Genomic DNA, 7585 nt, shown 5'->3' on the forward strand with positions numbered 1-7585 from the left:
GGAAGCGGACTGCTACATCTTTCTCCCACAGAGCAGCTGGTGAGCTCGAACCGCTGACCTTTTGGTTAGCAGCTGAGCACTTAACTACTGTGTCACCAGGACTCCTTCATGGAGCACCCACTACTGTGCTTTTTACATGTAGGATCTTATTTAATTCTTCGCAAACCCTTGAGGTAAGGACCACAACCAAGGAAACTGGGGCTGCTAAGTACTTGAGCTGAAATTCAAACCCAGGTCTTCCTTGATGACGCCCTTACTCATTATTCCATACTGTCTTTGAGTTGGACATGATACTAGTAGTGATATTTAAGTAGCAAATTATAAAAGGCACAACATTAAGAATAAAGGATAACATAGGGGGCTGGACTTGAATGTGACAGGCCAAGTGCCAGGGTGGGTGCCAGCAATCCTGCCAGGACCACTGGCTGGTTTGAGACCATCATGATGACTGTCAAGGACATGTCCAATCCTACACACAAACTCACAGCTGGTGGATCCACAAAGCATAATAGCACCCAGATTTACAGACCAGAAGAAGGAGGTGATACCACCCTACTTTGCAGGTCACATTTAACACATGAAATCATCCCAGAGGCAATTTAACATGGCGTTAAGAGCGTGGGCTTTACAGAAGCCTAGGATCCAATCCTTGCCTCACCACTTGCCAGCTGTGTGACCTTGGGCAAGTTACTTTACCTCTCTGTATCTCTGTTTCCTCATCTATAAAATGGAGATCATAATAGAGTGGTTGTGAGGATTCAACAAGATAAAGGAATTAAAACAGTACCAGGCCAAGTAAGTTCCCAATAAATGTTAGCAATTATTGCCACCCAGGATGGCACAATATTGCTGATAAATTAAAATATTTTCTGGAATTAGATTTTAATCAAGCAGAACACTATTATTTATCAGCTTATCTTACATAGATGGAGAAAATAGGTCCAGCCAGTGATCTCTCAACTTTTTAAATCATTCACTCCATCATTTATGAAATGTTTAGCCTACTGCCCCATATAGGTATGTTTATTTATTTATAAACTATATACATGGTAGAAGTTGATTACTCCAGACATTGAATTAGCTCCCATTTCACTTAAAGGAAAAGCCAAAGTCCTTATAATAGCCACAAGACCGAAAAAAAAAACCAAACCTGTTGCCGTTGAGTTGATTCCAACTCATAGCAACCCTATAGGACAGAGTAGATGCCCCATAGGGTTTCCACGGAGCATCTAGTGGAGTCGAACTGCAGACCTTTTGGTTAGCAGCTGTAGCACTTAACCACTACACCACCAGGGTTTCCAAGGCCACAGGAGCCCACCCTATATGAACTTGCTTCCTACTACTTCTCTGACATCATCTCCTGCTGCTCTCCCCCAAACTCATTCTGCTCCAGCCAGCTCCCTCCTCTGTGCTTCTTGCCTCCCACCTTTCACCCTCGCACTGGCTGTTCCCTCTGCCCAGAAGACACTTCCCCTAGATTTTGGCTCATTCCCTCACCTCCAAGTCTTTGCACAAACATCACCTTCTCAATGAGGTCAAACCTTGACCTCCTATATAAAATTGTGACCACCCCCACCTCTCTTCCACTCCCCCTTGTCTAGTTTTTCTTTTTTGCTATAATTATTAACACTTTATAATCTACCATGTAAGGAGCCCTGGTGGCACAACATTTAAGCACTCCACTGCTAACTGAAATGTTGGTAGTTTGAACCCACCGAGCAGCTCCGTAGGAGAAAAGACTTGGTGATCTGCTTCCATAAAGATGGTTGTTTCTGTCGTTGGGTACCACCAAGTCAGTTCTGAATTATAGCAACCCTATGTACAACAGAATGAAACACTGCCCGGTCCTGCATCATCCTCATAATCATTGCTATTTGAGCCCTTTGTTGCAGCCAATGTGTCAGCCCATCTTGTTGAGGGTCTTCCTCTTTTTTGCTGACCCTGTGCCTCACACCAAGTATGATGTCCTTCTCCAGGGACTTATCCCTCCTAATAATATATCCAAAGTAAGTAAGGTGAAGTCTTACCATCCTCGCTTCTAAGGAGCATTCTGGCTGTACTTCTTCCAAGACAGACTTGTTGGTTTTTATGGCAGTCCATGGTATATTCAACACCATAATTCAAATGCATCAATTCTTCTTCAGTCTTCCATATTCACTGTCCAGCTTTCATATGCGTGGGAGGCAAATGAAAATATATGGCTTGAGTCAGGCGCACCTTAGTCTTCAAAGTGATATCTTTGCTTTTTAACACTTTAAAGAAGTCTTTTGCAACTGGTTTGCCCAATGCAATGCATCGTTTGATTTCTTGACTGCTGCTTCCATGGGCATTGATTGTAAATCCAAGTAAAATGAAACCCTTGACAACTTCAATATTTTCTCGGTCTATCATTAATGTGCTTATGGGTCTAGGTGTTAGGATTTTTGTTTTCTCTGTGTTGAGGTGTAATCCATACTGAAGGCTGTAGTCTTTGATCTTCATCAGTAAGTGCTTCAAGTCCTCTTTGCTGTCAGCAAGCAAGGTTGTGTCATCTGCATATCACAGGTTGTTGCTGAGTCTTCCTCCAATCCTGATGCCACATTCTTCTTCATATAGTCCAGCTTCTCAGAATATTTGCTCAGCATACAGATTGAATAAGTATGGTGAAACAATACAACCCTGACGCACACCTTTTCTAACTTTAAACCACACAGTGTCCCCTTGTTCTGTTTGAATGACATAGTCTTGGTCTATGTGCAGGTTTCTCATGAGCACAATTAAATGTTCTGGAATTTCCATTTTTCACAATGTTTTCTGTAATTTGCTAGAATCCACACAGTCAAATGCCTTTGCATAGTCAATAAAACACAGGTAAACATCTTTCTGGTATTCTCTGCTTTCAGCCAAGGTCCATCTGACATCAGCAGTGATTTCCCTTGTTCCACACTCTCTTCTGAATCCAGCTTGAATTTCTGACGGTTCCCTGTCGATGTACTGCTGCAACCATTTTTGAATTATTCAGCAAAATTGTTCAGTAATTTCTGCATTTTGTTGGATCACCTTTCTTTTTAATGGGCACAAATATGGATCTCTTCCCAGTTGGTTGGCCAGGTAGCTGTCTTCCAAATTTCTTGGCATAAACTACTGAGTGCTTCCAGTGTTGCATCCATTTGTTGAAAACGTCTCAATTCCTAGAGCCTTGTTTTTGGCCAATGCCTTCAATGCAGCTTAGACTTCTTCCTTCAGTACTGTCAGTTCTTGATCATATGCTACCTCCTAAAATGGTTGAATGTCGACCAATTCTTTTTGGCACAGTGACTCTTTGTATTCCTTTCATCTTCTTTTGATGCTTTCTGTGTCATTCAATATTTTGCTCATAAAATCCTTCAAAATTACAACTCAAAGCTTGAATTTTTTCTTCAGTTCTTTCAGCTCGAGAAATGCCAAGTGTGTTCTTCCCTTTTAGTTTTCTAACTCCAGGTCTTTGCACATTTCATTGTAATACTTTACTTTGTCTTCTCGAGCCACCTTTTGAAATCTTCTGTTCAGCTCTTTCACTTCGTCATTTCTTCCATTTGCTTTAGCTACTCTGCATTCAAAAGCAAGTTTCAGAGTCTCTTCTGACATCCATTTTGGTCCTTTCTTTCCTGTCTTTTTAATGATCTTTTGCTTTCTTGATGTATGATGTCCTTGATGTCATCCCACAACTTGTCTGGTCTTTGGTCATTAGTGTTCAATATGTCTATTCTTGAGATGGTCTCTAAATTCAGGTGGGATATACTCAAGGTTGTACTTTGGCTCTCAATGATTTGTTTTAATTTTCTTCAGCTTCATCCTGAACTTGCATATTAGCAATTGATGGTCTGTTCTGCAGTCAGCCCCTGGCCTTGTTCTGACTGATGACGTTGAGCTTCTCTATCGTCTCTTTCCACAAATGTAGTCAAATTTGATTCCTGTGTTTTCCATCCAATGAGGTCCACGTGCATAGTCACTGTTTATATTATTGAAAAACGGTATTTGCAATGAATAAGTTGTTGGTCTTGCAAAATCGTATCATGTGATCTCCAGTATTGTTTCTACCACCAAGGCCATATTTTCCAACTAGTGATCCTTATTCTGTGTTTCCAACTTTCACATTCCAATCACCAGTAATTATCAATTGCATCTTGATTGCATGTTTGATCAATTTCAGACTGCAGAAGTTGGTAAAAATCTTGAATTTCTTCATCTTTAGCATTAGTTGTTGGTATGTAAATTTGAATAATAGTCATATTAACTGGCCTTCCTTGTAGGCGTATGGAAATTATCCTATCACTGATAGCGTTGTGCTTCAAGATAGATCTTGAAATGTTCTTTTTGACGATGAATGCGATGCCATTCCTCTTCGATTTGTCATTTGTGGCATAGCAGACTGTATGAATGTAAAGATTACAGTTTAGAAAACTGAAATCAACTCGAAGGCACCCAACAACAACAATATGCCATGTAATTTAATTCCTTTTTTTTTTTATTGTCTTTCCCGCCCTAGGATATAAGCTTCATGAGGGCAGGGCATTTTATTTTATTCACCAACGTAGCCCAGTCCATAAAACAGTACCTGTTAAAAACACCAGTTGCCATTGAGTCAGTTCTGACTCATGGCAACCCCCTGTGTGTCAGAGTAGAACTGTGCTTCATAGGGTTTTTAATGGCTGATTTTTTGAAGTAGATCACCAGGCCTTTCTTCTGAGGTGCCTCTGGGTGGACTTCTGGCACATAGTAGATGCTCAATAAATATTTGTTGAATTAAACAACTGAATGAATAATTGAATAAATTAAATTATAATTTTTTAATCCACATGAAACTTTAAGGTAAATCCAGAAAGGTAATTAAAAAAATTTTATTTGTTTTGTTGTTGTTGAGAATATACACAGCAAAACATATACCAATTCAATAGTTTCTACATGTAAATTCAGTGACATTGATTACATTCTTCAAGTTGTTCCTCCCTCTTAACATAAACTCCCTCCCCCCCTTACTTTCTTATCTGATCTTTCCAGTTGCTGTTGTCAATTTGATCAGCAATTTTGTTTTGATAGAAACTTCTAGTTGTCCTGCTAGATCCCTTCTCTCTTTCTTCCATGTAATAGAATTTCCAGTGGACCACTTTTGCACTCAGGAAAAAAAAAGAGACTACATTTCCAATCCTCCTTTGTAGTTTAGGTAAGGTCATGTGACTAAGTTTTGGCCAATACAATGAAAATGAAAGTGGCAAGCAGCAGGCGGGTGCCTTTTGTTCTCTTCTTCTTTGTTCCTTCTTCCAGCTTCCTGCCTAGAATTGGATCTACCATCTTGGCCACGAGATCAGTCGAGTCTACACAAGACAGAGCACCAAGGTAGAAACAGCTTGGGTCCTTGATACCAAAGAGCTTCATAGCTACCTTGGACCACCTGCCTAGCTTTTAATTGAAAGAAAATAAACTTTTATCTTGTTAAGTTACTGTTTTCTAGGATTTTCTGTGTCACTGTCAGCTGAATGTATGTAATATACTTCTTTTAACCTGGAATAAAAATTAAGTTAGGCTTCTGTTTAACTTCAGTGGGTAATTTGCAGGCTTACCCCAAGCCCCCATCTGCCATAGCAGTCCCCTCTAGCTGGAGGATGTTGCTGAAACACCAATTTCTAATATTTCTGGAATCTAAGTCATGTACACTTTCTGTGTTATTACACATAATATGTGTGATGGTTAAGATTGTGTGTCAACTTGGCTGGGCCATGATTCTCCGTGTTTTAATGTAATCACTCCCATGATTGAATATACTGTAAGTAGCCAATCAGATGAAAGGGAGTCTCCTTGGGGGTGTGGCCCGCACCTGTATATAAGCAGACGTTCTGGCTTTTTGCTCTCTCTGGATCCTGCGGCTGCTTCCTGTCATCTCATCTCCCGTTCTTGGGACTTGAGCTGTCAGCTTATCTGCCGAACCTGGGATTCGTCGATCTGCACAGCCTGTGAGTGGGAGCCCTGCTCTCCAACCTTCCGATCTTGGGCTTGCCAGCTTCTGCGGCTGTGTGACTTGGGAGAGGCCTCTACCCTGATCCACAGACTTGGGATGTTCTAGCCTCTACAATCGCGTGAGCTGTTTCCTTGATATAATCTCTCTCTATATATATATTTATACACTTTACTGGTTTTGCTTCTCTAGAGAACCCAGCCTAAGACAATATGTTATTATGACTTTAATCAAGGAAATATTTTTTCACTTGACATATTAGTCACCTTGCTTCTGGGTCATCAGAAACAGCCAGGAATGTTAGCGTGTCCTTCATCATTTTATCTGCTTTCCTCAGGCGACGGGTTGAAAATCAAATCAGCTAGATCCAGGCAGGAACTGGGTCTTGCTTTCATTAGTTTCTGCATTTCTTCCCAGAAGGAATCAGTTTTCAAGGCAGAAGAAGGAAATAAATACTATTTGCTGGTTTTACATGTACTGAAGTGATGTAATTTATATAACAGCAAAATTACAACCTAGAATTCTTAGTGGCAATTATGTTTAAGAGCAAAACAAAACTTTGCTCTTAAACTCATAGCAAAAATATAGGGTGGGAAATGTTGGTAAAGTTCACACAAAATTTAAACAGTAATTTAATCTCATTTGCCTAGAGGGGGGGAAATAAACCAGCTACACATTTTTTGGCCATAAAATTGAAACAGAGAACTCTCCCAAATTGTGAATTCAATTGTTAAAAACCTCAAAGCAGGGTGATAGATATGGAAAAAACCTAAAACTCTAGGAATGAGTTTGCAAATGATCTTTCTAAGCCTAATTATAGATATAATGTTCCTCCACAGAAAACAAAAAGCTAATTAGGAATTAGCTGTCTTTAAAAATATTCCTTCTTTTGCTGTCTTGGACACATTCAATGAGATTTTATCACCCTCCCATTTGCTCTAAAGCTCACAGACCACTTTTTAATTTTAGGTAAGTTATTGGAAAGCAACCTGTGGTCCTACTTGAAGTGAAATTGCTCTTTATTAACATATAGGAATTGAAGAATTCTTGGATTTGGGTATCAGTTTAATGCCCAACACCATAGCATATGATTTGAGAAACTTTGGCAACCTTGGTTAATATGCTAGATCATTTAGGTGGTATATGGATATGGCATTCAGTAATGCTGAGAGGGTTCACTGTCAGAACATATTAAGGAGAAAGTCTCTATTTGGTGCTAATATATCCTTAACACCTCCCCACGCTTCTAATCTTTTGTTTAACAAAGAGACAGTGCAGAGTCTTTATCAGGTTAGAGTACCTAACTAGTATTTCATTTTTTAAAAAATTTATTTGTACTTTTCTGTTTATAACAAGTGATACTGATTTCTCCATTTGTGATGGTAATATATAGTTTTCTTTTAAAATAAAATTGTATAAGAAAAAAATAGGTTAAACCGTTATATATATACACATTGGTAAAGTACAGGGTCAGCGAAAAAGAGGAAGACCCTCAAAGAGATGGATTGACACAATGGCTGCAACAATGGGCTCAAGCATAACAACAATTGTGAGGATGGCGCAGGACCAGACAGTGTTTCATTCTGTGGTACATAGGGTCGCTATGAGTCGGAA

The sequence above is a fragment of the Trichechus manatus genome, unplaced genomic scaffold (assembly GCF_000243295.1).
Source record: "Trichechus manatus latirostris isolate Lorelei unplaced genomic scaffold, TriManLat1.0 scaffold00008, whole genome shotgun sequence".
NCBI lineage: Eukaryota > Metazoa > Chordata > Mammalia > Sirenia > Trichechidae > Trichechus > Trichechus manatus.